Source organism: Pinus tabuliformis, chromosome 6 (genome assembly GCF_031772625.1).
Source record: "Pinus tabuliformis cultivar Carrire ecotype Pingquan chromosome 6, CPIR1, whole genome shotgun sequence".
NCBI classification, from domain to species: Eukaryota; Viridiplantae; Streptophyta; class Pinopsida; order Pinales; family Pinaceae; genus Pinus; species Pinus tabuliformis.
The window spans coordinates 731,395,032-731,409,660 of record NC_142292.1 but is presented as its reverse complement, the minus strand read 5'-3'; the positions used below and the strand labels follow the sequence as shown (position 1 = coordinate 731,409,660).

Below are 14,629 nucleotides of genomic sequence, written 5' to 3'. Positions count from 1 at the left end.
CATACATCTTGTGTAAGTAGGGCATGAAACATCTGGTGGAACTAGGCATCATAGATGAAAATTGACGACAGTTTTTCACATTCTTCCAAAGCTTCACATGTAAGTAATTCGTTGAGACGACAAAAAAAGTGTAATTCGTTGAGACGACAGAAAAAGTCCACTAGCTTGGATTCCAGAAGTTGATGGTGAATCCTTTCAAAAGCATATGTGGTAAGAGAACGGGGAACATTTCGAAGCATGTGCGGTAAGAGGACGGGGAACATTTACCATCACTTACCATGAAAGCAAAGAAATGGAGAACTTTTCTTCCACCAGATATCTCAACATTTTCCAACAAACTCCACAGAGGAGAGAAGCAGCAAAGACAAAATACCACCCCAACGATATGTGGATTTGTCGCCATTACAGTAATTAAATACAAATAGGAAAGGTCCAACGCCCACAAAACCACCTGGAAAGTGGATAACAGTGCTATCAAAATTGACAGAAGGAGGATTGTATTAATGTAAAAGGAGTTCTCAATGAGGAAAGAAGCAACAAAGACAAAATACCATCCCAACAATAGGCCAACATTACAAAAATCAAATACAAATAATGCTATCAATATTAATGATAGAGGGACGATGGTATCAATGTAACAGGGGATCCCAGCGAAGGATATGCAAACAACAAAGCGAAGGACAATATCAATGTAACACAAAATTTCAATGAACAAACTTTCCAGGATTTCCTGAAATTGGATTTCCAATTTCAGAGGCAAATTTGTGGCTTCATTAGACTACGACTAATGTAATGTAATAGTTTCGGAAAATCCACAACCTCGAAAATTTCAAGTCAATAGTTCCACCTGATTGATGGAAATAAAACATCTTTGCCAGATCTTTTCGCCAAAGTGGAACCTTTCTTCCACATAAAGAAATATAGAGGCCAGAAAGATTAGGTTCGTCAGATTGAAGCAATTGCTAGCAAGACTGCAAAACTGCTGTCAATGATTCAGAAACTGGAACTTCCACTCAAAGATAGCTTCCCACCCTTTACCACAGGAATATCAATCCAACAGTCTTAAGAAAAACCTGCAAACTCAAATATAATTAACATAAAGAAACGGTGGTCAATCGCAGCCATTATTGATAGAGCATCACCATCACATGCCTGACATAATTTGAAAAGCAGGAGGAGAAAACCCAACAAGACTTCGGAACCATCACATTACACAAAGAAGCCCCGAGTTACAGATTAATTCCTTGCAAGGAAATGCCTAAAAAGCAAGCAATAAATTGATTAAAATCCCTTAACAAACGAAAGAGATGCATCATGTAACAGCCCAAAAGCAACACCTATAGTCACGACCTCCGAGGCTCAAATTTCAGACACAGTGCACACACAGAACCTCTACCTATGATTTCAGTCAGTGTTGAACCTAGAACAATATACCATAGTCTGTAAAATCTTTGGAATATAAGGGTGGTAAGATATTTTTTTATTATCAAGAACTCCGTTAATATGACACTATTTTTAAAAAATCAGAAGAAACAAGACCGTCGATCAATAGCGATCGAGGATTATAGAATAGTAAAATACTATGCTAAATCTAGTAACAGAATTGATAGATTTGGCGACATAAATATAGGCATAACTCACTGTCAATAAAGTAAAAACATGCCTGCTCACAGATTGTAAAGAAAAAATGAAAATATCGAGAGTCAATCACAATGCAAGGTGACGAAGGAGGGTAGCAGCCTATTTAATGAGATGCACTGGGCCGATGTCCTAATACAACGACAAGTGTGTAGGATGCACAAAGAAACGTGGCAGGAATTAAGAGATTAATATAACCATGAAAAGAGTGAGATGTCTACACGAAGAGCCAATGGTAATCGAAATGATTTTCGCTATGGAGTTACATGAATTGCAACCATTCCGCAGAGCGCTTATTCATAATCGAATAATAAAAAAACTCGAGCTCAAGGTTGCTTTTGTTCACTGTAGAAATCGATGGTCGAGGTGTGAGTCCAACATTGAGATTTACAATTTAAAAATTAAATGAAACCTAAATCAAATTGCATCTCTCAAAGTTTAGTTTCAATGATCTTTATTTCTAAAATTGGTAGAGCGCTACATAAAAACCTAGATATAAAATCCAAAAAAATCGATTTAATAATGTTAAGCCCTTTTACTCGGTATTCATTACATGTTAAAGAATATTTAAAACCAAGTTTAAAAAAAAGCAAAGTAATGTACTATATATTTTTCTAAAATATAGGGAGCTGCGCGCGCGCCGGGTGGGAAGCTAGCTACAGCCATGGCGTCCTCTGGCCAACGACCACTCACCAGGAGCCAATAATCCGCTTTCAGCCTATCACGACTACTACCAACAGCCAATAATCCGCGGTATCCACCTACGAGCCAGGCTTTGGTTCTGCCAACCGCCCCCAGCCAATAATCTGCATTTGCTGGCCAGACCCACAATCCTTCACACGTCAACTACAGGCTCATGCATTGGCTGCTCTTGCATGGCTAGACACTCGGCTACGTCCTCCGCCTGATCCCTCGACGACGTGTCTACACCACTACACATTCCGCCATCCTTTTAACCTCGCCTCGGCTCATTCTTGACGCTTCCACTCTCCTCTGGTCCTTGTGGACCGGAGGCTCACGCCTCCTCTCTGTCTCTCCCGGCGTCCATGGCTCAGCCTTCTGCATCCGGTGTCCTCTGCGCGACTCCAGGTACGGCTCCCCTGTTTTATGCTCGTATTGCTACTGTTATATAGTTTTACTATCTGGGTCCGGGATTTATATAACGTTTCAGTCAGTATTAGATATCGCGCTCTGTATAGCTGCTTTTATTTGGTTTATCACATAAGTCTCTGCTGTTATATAGTTTTTCTATCTGGATCCGGGATTTATATAACGTTTCAGTCAGTATTAGATATCGCTCTCAGTATAGCTGCTTTTATTTGGTTTATCACATAAGTCTTTGCTATCTGGGTCCTGGTAATCTCCTCGCCTCTTGTTCTTTCGCCAATTGGCTCCTACACAGAGGATTTTCTCCTCCTTCAGGTCTCATTTTGGGGTTGAAGGGTATTTCTTCCCTTCCACAGTTCTGGCAAGCTCTCTCAGCCAACTCCAGGCCGTCTGCAACATGCTCTGTGCACTAGTCAAGAAAATCAGAGCATCATTTTACATTTACCGGCCCTGTCAAGACTTCAGAATTCGAATTGGGAAATGGTGGATAGTTTTACAGTGCTGTTGCTGCTGCATAGACTGTAACAATCGCCCGGAAGCATAGCGCTCTCTCCGGGAGCACACGTTTTTTCCGATTGTCTTTCCGGCTCTTTTTCAAAATTCACGTTTTCCCGGCTCTCAGTCATAACTCCTCACCTTCCTCTCTGCAACCACTGCCCCTTCTGCTCACCACCTTGCATGGGATCTGCGGTTATGGCGGTTCACAACGTCACCCGCGCCACCATTCTCCTCTCTTAGATCATTCTTTGTCAGCTTTTGGGCCTTCTACCTTGTTGGGACTTGAATTTTGTCAGGACTCCGTATCCCATCCAGCTCTTATCTCCCACCTCCGACTTTCCATCTGGGCATCTCTCTCCGTCGGCTTCTTTTTCGACGGTTCTAAATCAAGCCTTCGATTGTACGGGGCCCTCCCTTGGATCTCCCCTCGGTCTTTTTGGATCTCTCACCGGCCTGGGGATGGCCGCAGACAGCGACTCCCCGGGTACAAAGGCTCTATTGGCGGCGGCCATTGAAACCGAAGAGGCTATCTATGCTACAAGTGGGAACCCCAGCTGGCATGACACTCTGTCAGGCTCCCTCCCTTCACGGCTAAGGGACCCTCCCCTCTTCGCATCTCAGCAACAGTTATCCCGCCGGAAAAAAAACAGAGCACCAGCTAAGACGGTCCCCCCCCCAAAGGCGGTCACGATCTCCGGGTCTTTTTTGACTGAGCGCATAGACAGTCTACAGAAGTTTGCTCTTGTTGGGAAATGGTATTTCCCCGAACTGGCCGAAGCAGACATGAGAGCATGGATTTCAAAAACATGGATGCCTATAATCGGCTACACTCCCATTATCTCCCGTATGATGAAAGAATGGTATTCTTTCCACTTCCAAAAGCAGGAGGACTTAGAAAGGGTTCTGGATAAACCGTGGGTATCTGGACGGAGTTCCCTATCGCTCTCAAGGTGGTACATGGGCTTTGACCCTCTCAAGAACACACCTTCCCACTCTTTGATATGGTTAAAGCTTCCCAATCTCCCACTCGAGCTATGGACGCAGGAATCTCTCGAATCAATTGGCAATGCGATTGGTAAATTTATCTATGTTGACCCATGGATTCGGGGGGAAAAGGATAAGCGCATTGCTTGGATCCTCATTGAGAGGCCTTACAAAGGCGGCTACCCCGAACAGCTGGAAATCATATGGGAAGGATCCCGTATATATCAGAGAATTGATTTCTGGGGCATCCCCTTCAGATGCTCCACTTGCCACCGCACAGGCCATCTACACAATGATTGTAAATACAGGAGAACGAGGCCCCTTCGCTCTATAAAAACCAAGGATCCATCTGATAGTGACAGCCTCTCAGGGCGACATTTCTCCTTTATGTCCTCTGATCATGCTAATAAGGGAGAATCGCCTAACCTCGCCGACTTTAAAAGCCCCCCGATATCTCCCCCTCTCATGAATATGGCCGACTTCTCATGCCCTCCCATCCCGGAACAGCCAGAAGAGAACTCGGTCCCCTCCCCGCTCCCCTTGAATGTCGCTGATTTCGTTGTCGGTTCCCATCCAATACAAATATCCTCGTCCCCTCCATCTCCATCAACCAAAGATTTTCACCCTTCTTCGACCCCTTTCAACTCCCCTGTCTCCTCCCCTCTCAACGAACCGGACAACGACATTGACCAACTCCTGAACCGTCACCCTCCCATCCTTGAACCGCTCACCATCCACAAGCCCGCCTTCCCTTCCATCAGTCCCGCCTCCGCCAAGAACATTACCGTCCGCAAAAAAACCAGAGGTGGCAGCAGGCATTTTAGAGGACGATCGATCGCCACAGATTTGGGTGTCATTAACCTTCCTCTCATCGACGTCCCCATCCTTGAGTCTCCTCCCCCTCAGCCTCTTAGAGCAAGCGTGGCTGGAAGCTCTTCTAAATGACCTTCCTTGTCTCTTACAACATTCGGGGTTTAGGAATGGCCCCAAAATTCTTGGCTTTGAAAGCTACATTCCTATCGGAAAATCCATGCATCATTTTTGTACAGGAGACCATGCACACCAGTTCGTCTGCAATCGCTTTCTTCAGAAGAATGTTTCCCTCCTGGCACATGTCGGCAATCAGTGCTGAGGGCCTGTCGGGAGGTCTAGTGTCCCTTTGGAACCCTCTTATGGTCAAAGCCATCACATACAAATGTCAAGCTGGTATTCTCCTCTCCGCGAGCATTCGGGGAAGACCCCGACCAATAAAGCTGCTCAATGTTTACGCGCCTTACAAGAACAGAACCCCCTTCTGGGACTCTTTTCTCCTAACAGGCATCCTTGACATACAATCTTTGATCATTGCGGGTGATCTCAACTTCACGCTCTGCTCACAAGAATGTTGGGGTCACTGCTCGTCTATGGACAGTTTAGCAGTTAAAATGCGTGCTGAGCTCCTCAATAGGGACCTGGTTGACGTCCCTCCGGTTCCTATGGCCCCCACGTGGAACAATGGGAGAGTGGGTAACGCTTATATTGCTAAGCGAATTGATCGTTTCATCCTGTCTTCTTCTATCATTGAGGACTGGGGGATGCCCACAGCCAAAACTGGTGTTGCCGCCACCTCCGATCACAAACCCATTTCATTAGCATGGGTCAATGAACAACAAAGGAAGGGTTACTCATTCAAGTTTAATACAGTTCATCTACAGGATCATTCCTTTGAGGCCTTTGTCAAGTCCACTTGGGGCCATATCACTCTCTCTGAGGATGCTCCCTTCCTCACCTTCCGCGAAAAGATGGACAAACTCAGGGGGGACGTAAAGTCATGGCAAATCAAGAAAAAAGCATCCGACTCTCGGGATCTAAGCAATATCTCGCAAGAAATAAATTTCATCTCGTCCTCCATCCATCTTCACGGACTATCCTTCGACAAGAAGATCCTCCTATGGTCCCTTGAGAAACGGAAACAAGATCTGCTCCTAAAAGAGGAGGCCTCATGGAGATTGAAAAGTCGAGCTCTCTGGCTCAAACAGGGCGACAGGAACACTAAGTTTTTCCACAACATCGCCAGCGCGCGCAGAACAAGGAATTCGATCTGGAGTATGAATGATTCGATGGGCAACACCCACAACACTCAGCATGACATCTCTGCCGAGGCAACTTCATTCTTCAGAGGTCAATACAAACGCCAACATAATGACATCTATGACATGATGTGGGCGGTTAACCACCTCCCGACCATGTTTGACGCCGCTGCTAATGATCTCTTCCTCAGACCTATTTCGGAAGGGGAACTCTCTAGCATCATAAAAGGCTTCAAGAAGGACAAAAGCCCCGGGCCTGACGGTATTCCAATCGAATTTTACTCACATTTCTATGATATTCTCAAAGACGATCTTCTCAACATGGTAAATGCTACCTGCCAAGCTGGGAACATTAACAGTGCACTATCGGCCACTTTCATTGCCTTAATACCAAAGATAGAGAAACCAACATCCTTCGGGGATTACAGGCCCATTGCCCTGTGCAATGCTCTATATAAAATCGTTTCTGAGATCATTGCTGAACGCATGAAAAAAACTCTCAGTTCCTATATATCTCCTCAGCAACATGCTTTTTTGAAGGATCGGCTCATACTTGATGCCGTCGCCCTTGCACAAGAAGGTCTTTTTGCCATTTCCTCCAAGAACATTGACGCGGCCGCCCTCAAGATTGATCTCTCAAAGGCATTTGACTGTGTCAGTTGGAGCTTCATCCGAGTTCTACTTGCAAAAATCGGACTCTCGCCACGGGCATGCAGATGGATTATGGCATGTGTTGAATCCGTTCACTACTCTGTCATTATCAACGGAATTCCATCCACCTTCTTCCAGGCGGAACGAGGGCTCCGTCAGGGATGTCCACTGTCCCCTCTTCTCTTTATTTTGGTGATGAACTCTCTTAGTTCGCATATCAACCTTGCAGTCTCACAGGGGAGGTGTAAGCCGGTTAAGATTTGTAAGGACATCTCTCTCTCTCATAACTTTTTTGTTGATGACATTCTTATTTTCGCCATGCTATGTAAATCATCTTGGGCATGCTTATACATCATCTTTCAGAAGTTCCATGCGGCAACTGGCCTATTCATCAATAATGACAAAACCAAGTTATTTCATAACAACTCCAACCTTGCCACTGCCCTTTGGGTAGCGACTCGTTTCGGCATCAACCTCGCACTCTTCACGGAAGGCCTCCCATATCTTGGTTTCCGACTCAAAGTCAAAAATAACAAATTTGCTGATTGGTTATGGCTCATTGACAGATTCTATAGCAAAATCTCCAAATGGGAACACAGACTTTTATCACTTGCTGGCCGTTTCGTCCTTGTACAAGCGGTTCTTTCCCAATTATCAGTATATTGGGGTCATCTCTTTGTACTCCCTGCAAAAGTTCACAAAATCATTCAGTCAATTGCCGCTAATTACCTTTGGGGAGGCCATTCCTACCAATCGAAATTACACCTGGCACGAATGGATTTCATCACCATTCCCAAAAAGAATGGCGGTTGGGGTCTTATTAATATGCGGCGTTTTGGCAATGCTCTCATCGTCAAATCCATGCACAGGGCCTTCTTCGGGAACAACCCATGGTCTACTCTTATCAAGCAGAAATATTTAAAGGGTCGCAGCTTAGATTTCTGGCTCAGAAGATCCACTCTTGGGATCTACAATGGATCTCCCATCTGGTGCTGCTTTCGCAAGAATCAACGTTTTTTCTTCAGTATTCTCAAATGGTCTTTCTCTTCTGGTTCTTTCGTCTTCATTGCACTTGACCCCACCCTTCACAACCTGGAATCCCATATTCCCCCGGCGCTTCTCACCTTTTTTCACACCAGGGGCATCTTCACCTGGTCCATGCTCATTGACTCATGGTCCTCATTGTCGCCCATCTGGAAATCGGACTATCAACTTCATATTCCCCCCCCCCTTCGTCCCCTTTGGTCCTCCGCCACCCTTCATTTCTCTCACCTGAACATCCTTCAAATGGGGCCACATGACTCCCTCATCTGCTCTACAGACTCCACCACCCACCCCATCACTGTTAAACGACTCTACTCCGCCCTCACCTCACTCACCCCGCCTCTTCCCTCCCCCTTCCCACACATACTTTGGAAAGCCAACTGCCCTCTCAAATCCACTCTGTTTGGCTGGCTTCTTTTTCATGACAGGAATCTTGTATGGGATGTTCTTCAACTAAAAGGGTGGCAGGGTCCAAGTCAGTGCTGCTTTTGTCGTTCTCACTTGGAAACGAACATCCACATGTTCTTCCAATGCACTGTCACCTCTGCCATTTGGATCGAGCTGTCAACTTGCTATGGCTTTCCTGTCCTCCTTTTCCCCACGGTTAAGGATGCTTTCTCTTGGTGGTCTTCACAGCGTCCCTTCTGGCACGCCATCTTCCTCCTCACGCTCTGGCATGTCTGGAAGTGGCGGTGCGGCTATGTTTTTCGGGACTCTCATTCACCTCCCGAAACCATTATATCCTTGATTACTGGCAGCTTGCCTCCGGAGTAAATCACACCAGACGTCGACTCCTTTCTACAGGCGGCATTCCTCTGGCGGCTCCACATCTGCTAGCATCTTCTCACATTGGCAATATGTCTCAGTGCACACACAATATCAGTGAATACTTGTATCAATGTTTTTTTTAGAACATATGCTCAGAATGTCTTTGACCATTTTTGTTTTTTATTATCCACAGCATGAGACCTGATGCGATATGTTGATCGATGGTTTTCCGATCCATATTTTGCTATGTATTTATCAAAACAGTTTATATGAACTCAATATAACATATATAGTTTTTTCTTCTGAAAAAATATTAGAAAAATATAATTTTTATTTGTTTTTAGTAGAAATTTGTTTGTAGGAGGTTGTTAGATTTAGTTAGATTATGAAACATTCTTTACTAACGAGATTTTTATTTTTACACTGGTGTGAGGTTTAAAGATTGGCTCAACCAAGTTGATTAGCTGAGAAATATAGCTTCTTTATTTTGAGATATCTCTCATGTATTTATATATGTACCAATATTTGATTGATCAATTAATTAAGTGTGCTTAGGAAATATTATTTGTAAAAATTATAAAGTACGGTTAAAAATAAAGTTGATAATGTTAAGAACTTTTTACTCAGTGTTGTTTGCATTTCTTGTAATTTCACGCATATGATTATTTTAATTATTTGAAAATTATTTATATTTAAAATTATTTAAAAAATTGCAAAAGGCAATGTGTAATGAACAATTTTACACAATTTTTCAATTTTTTTTTGAAAAATATGATAATTTCGATAATAAAATTTAGCACCAACAAGAAATATATAGATTATGTTTTTTCATTAAAAAAAAAAAAAACATATCATTATTCGAAAAACTCACAATCTACATAGTCATACACATATTTTATAAATAAAAAATATATATTCAAAAATGATAATCATTTTCCAATTTTTATCTTTTTATATATTCAAATTCAATATTGAAATACCTGAAATCAAACCCTCTAAATTAATAAATTCTTGGTTTCCTATGTTTACATTGCCGCGAATGAGTAATACCATTATTAGTCCCTGCTTGGGACTCTTAGCAATCGATCGTGCGTTGACTGCCTATTAATCTCTTATTTGACCAAAAAATATTGCTATACATCACAGTTTTAACCCAAGTTTTCATATTAAAAAATAATATAAAATTTATTATGTAATTGCTGATTGGCCAACAAAGTTGAGGGTCTTATTGCCGGCTTTGCAGGTTTCAAGACGGGTAAAAGTAAGATATCCTAAGCTTTTGGTAAGGTTGCTGAATTTCCAAATCCAAATTTCGTGGCTTTTTAGTTTTACCCAAAGTTTTCGGAGGTCTTATTGCCAGGGATATCGATTGAACGTTGTGACAATTCATCTTACCCAAAGTCGAGTTTGCAGAATGTTGTGACAATTAATTTTATCCAAAGTCCAATTTACATTTTATGACAACTGATTTTAATGTTTTTCTCTGTGCCCTGCTTGAGCGCCTTGCATGCAGCCAGTGCCACATGTCTATTTTACCGTAAGTTTTATGTGTTTTATGTTCAGGGTGTGCATGTTACCGTAAGTTTTATGTGTTTTATGTTCAGGGTGGGCATGTTCTTCCCCGTGCCCTACTTGAGTGCCTTGCATGTAGCCAGTGCCAGATGTCTCTTGCTCGGCCTATCAATTCTCCGTAGAAGAAGGCAGCTACCAGTAGCTTGGGAGAGTAGTTCAACATCGATCCCCGCACCGCGGATTTCAAGCGAACCCGGTTTGCCACAGACCTTGGGGTTTCGAATCTCAGACATGCCATCTTAAATTTCCATTAAGATTTTTTTGGACTGTGAAATGGTGTAATGATCTGGGTTTCGAATCTCAGGCATGCCGTCTTAAATTTCTATTAGGGATTTTCCGAGTGCCTATTTTGCTTAGTTTTTGAATGGTAATAGATCATATGGATTTCGGGCACTCATATTTTTTCATGAAGGGATGTCTTGTCCTTCAAAAGAACCCTCCTCCAACTCCTTTTACTTTGTCTGTTTAACGATTGAAAATGGGGGACTGCGGTAAGTTATCTGATGTTCTGCCATTGCGGTTGTTCATTTGATCATATATTTTGTCTCAACTTGGAGTGATTTGAATTGATTTGTGTAATGTATGGAATTTAGACGAGCTGAGTGAATTCCTTTCTTCTGCTGTGGAGGTCGCAAAAAGAGCTGGGGAGGTAATTAATAGACGGGCTTATATCAGTTTGATATTTGAACAGGGAATGTAGATTGGAGTAAACACTGTTGAATGGCAGTTCCATCTTTGATATATATTCTACTCTTACTGTAAATGTTACAGATGATTGGGACAAATTTTTACAAAGAGAAATCCGTGGAACACAAAGGAAAGGTATGATCTTTTTGTGTGATATGCTTTCGATTCACGGTAATTTCTATTATTATTCGTGACCAACATTCATTAATGTTACTGTCATGGTTTGTTTATCTACTCTGTCTTCAAAGCCTTTGTTCTATTGGACTATGAAATGATGTAGTGATCTGGGTTTCGAATCTCAGACATGCCATCTTAAATTTCCATTAAGATTTTTTTGGACTGTGAAATGGTGTAATGATCTGGGTTTCGAATCTGAGGCATGTCGTCTTAAATTTCTATTAGGGATTTTCCGAGTGCCTATTTTGCTTAGTTTTTGAATGGTAATGGATCATATGGATTTCGGGCACTCATATTTTTTCATGAAGGGATGTCTTGTCCTTGGGAATGTATGTTCTGCATTCTTAGTGCATATTCTGCGTGCAAGATGCTCGTTCCATAGGTTTTGTTTATGCCCATTTCCTTCTTTCACTGATGTTCATGTTTCTCTTCAAGCTGAAGTTGTGTTCAAGATCTAGCATTTTTTCCTTCTGTTTTACGAGATGTCTTCGTAACAGGCCCACTTGCATGGATTATATGGTTCACATGGGCGAAATATGACTCTGGAGAAATTGAGTCTTCTTGGGGCTATCAAACATAGTGTTTTCTAGGTATATACATCTAAGTTTTTTAAGTTTCCTCGAGGCTCTATTCACCATCTCCTCTCCTGCCCCTGCACTATGTTCAAGCATGTTTGGCCACATTTTCCCTATTATTCTTCTCCATGTGGCCACCTTCTTATTTGTTTCACATTGTTTGGCACCCCCCATGACTTTCTAACCCTTGGGACCCCTCCCTGCTTGGTTTCCCTTGTCCTCTCCATCGAAGTCTTAAGCCTTTCTATTTTATTCCATTACTCCTGGTTCACAATCTTGTATCATTTCTTGCTCTATTCCACCATCCCTGCATGTCTTGAGAGTGCATGCGGAATCGTGAAGGCTTTACAAACAGAGGCTTTGGCATGTCAAGGCTTGATATAAATTCTTCATTGCATCTATTGTCACCTCCTGAAAAGAGAGTTCCAGTTTTAAGCTGCTTTGCCCATGGCTGTAAGCTGTAAAAGTTACTGTGGTTGTAACCTGCCAAAGTTACTGTGCTGGAAGATGGGGTTTTAAGCTGCTTTGTCCATGGCTGCAACCTGCAAAAGTCGTTGTGCTGGAAGAAGCTTGCGGTGGCTTCACCACGCATTTCGGGTTTGAATTTCTTTCCTTTCACTTGGGGTCTCACTTGGGGCACTGGGGGTTTGAATTTCCTTCCTTTCTTTCACTTGCGGTTTTAAGTTTTAAGTTGTTTTATCCATGTCTACTACCTGCAAAAGGTTGCAAGAGTGGACTAACTGTAGACATGCTTCAATAGTGGACTAATTGCACAAAGATGTTGTGGGTAGACATTGTTGCTAAACAAACAGAACTTATGCAAATTCAGTTTCATTGCTCAATATAGAGAATAAAAAATAATTATTAATATTAATTCATGACTAACAGACAAATTATGTTCAGTATTTTTAGGTTGTTACATCTAATGTATTCCCCAATCCAACTATTATCTTCTAAACTAATTCCAGTAAAACTTTCAGTAAATGTGTGGTGTGGTAAATATATTGAAACAAAGCTTGGTTTATTATCTTCTAAACTAATGTATTCTCCAGTCCGACTATTATTTTCTAAACTAATTCTAGTAAATGTATGGTATATATATTAAAACAAAACTTGGTTTAGTTTAATTAATGTACAATGCTCAACTATAACTTTTGATCTGTAATAACTGTGTCCTCTCCCATTCTAACAACCTGATCTGCCTCTAAACATTGGCCTCATAAATATTCTACTATGAAAACGAGGATGTTGAGAACTTAACCATACATAAAATATGGGAAGGTATTTACCTTATTATTTTCTATGGAGATTTCATATAGATGGTGACAAAAATGGCTAAGAATTTTGCAGAGCCCATATTTGTACATCTTAATTTTTCTCTGCAAGGCCGAAAGCCTTTGACGTACACCTCTCTGGGTCGATTGGAAGAAAAATATGTGTGATAGGTCCGGTGAATGAATCGAACCAATCGTCAATGTTTCCCCGCGGTATCCTCATGCACACAACAATCGAATCAACCAACACTGCAATCGAATCAACCAACACTACTGAATTGAATATTGACTCACAGTCATATCTACTGAACTGAATATTGACTCACAGTCATATATAGTGTAGCAATTACAATGAGACGGAGCAGTAGAGTGAAACCGTACCCAAAACTTCGATGGGGTCCTTCACAATATTGACAAGCTTCATGGGGGTCCTTCACAATACTGACAAGCTTCATGGTCAGATGCTTGCAGTAAATGAAGACAACCTAGAGAGTATGGCTCCTAGGCTCCTAGATAAAGCTCTATGGGTCTGGACCCTGCACGACAGATGAGTAAATAAAGATAACTGCTCGCTATGGGTCTAACAAACCCCCCTCGCTTTGATTTCCCTGGTTGCTCGAGCTGACTGAGGTGCTAAAGTTGGTGTAAGGATATGGAAGTAGTTGCTTTCTATCTGTAGGATCTACTGTCTTTAATGCAACTGAAACAAGAGTGGCATATGGAATTGAGTTTTGATCTCGAGTTCCATATCTTCGATTTCGAGGATCATTCAGATCTGGCCTTTGCTTTTTTGTTTCCATATCGAGTTCGATGATCCTTCAAAATTTCAAATTTCCTATATTAAGTGCAAAAATTTACAGTTCTGAAAACTTCAAATTAACTGCATAAAATTAAATTTCAAGTTGTTCAGCCCTGTACATTGTTTTCCATTGAATTTAACTACAATCTGCTCTAAGAACATCAAAATAGAAGCAACTCTATGTTTTGTGGTTACAGTACTCATACGAAGATTGTAACCTCCATGGGGAACAAGTGGCGACCATGCAATGTAACTTCTTTTTCTCCACGGAATATTTTATATTATTTATCAGGTTTTCTCCTGAACGTGACCCATTTAGAAACCCAAGAAAATTTCAGTGAAACTACAACGAATATATTCATTATCGGTTCCGTGATCTATTTTTGTTATCATTGTCTAATGCTCTAAAGATGCCTCGTTGTTTTTATAACGTTATTATAATGCTAAGTGAAACAAATATATTCATTATCGGTTCTGGGATCTCTCTTTGTTATCATTGTCTAATGCTCTAAAGATGCCTCGCGGTTTTTATAACGTTATTATAATGCTAAGTGCAACAAACATGCGAAGGGATATTGGCAGCGATATTCGTTAATTTAAATATTGAACTTTATTTATGTGTTTTTTTAATTAAATTGATTAATTAAGAAAATATCATATGTTTTTTTGTTTTTGAGATAAATTTTGTTTTTTAGAGATAAATTTTGAACCATGATATTGTAACATATATTATTTTATTATTTAAATATATGATAAAGTTAAGAATTTTTACATATATTAATTCAT

At 41.4% G+C, this 14,629-nt stretch overlaps 1 long non-coding RNA gene across 1 annotated transcript; it reads left to right on the top strand.

Annotated features, from left to right (window-relative positions):
- The first annotated feature begins 10,713 nt into the window (after positions 1-10,713).
- On the top strand, positions 10,714-11,156 carry LOC149260793 (uncharacterized). Its single transcript, XR_016248345.1, has 3 exons — positions 10,714-10,822; positions 10,925-10,980; positions 11,103-11,156. It is a non-coding gene; the product is annotated as an uncharacterized LOC149260793 (long non-coding RNA).
- The last annotated feature ends 3,473 nt before the right edge of the window (positions 11,157-14,629 follow it).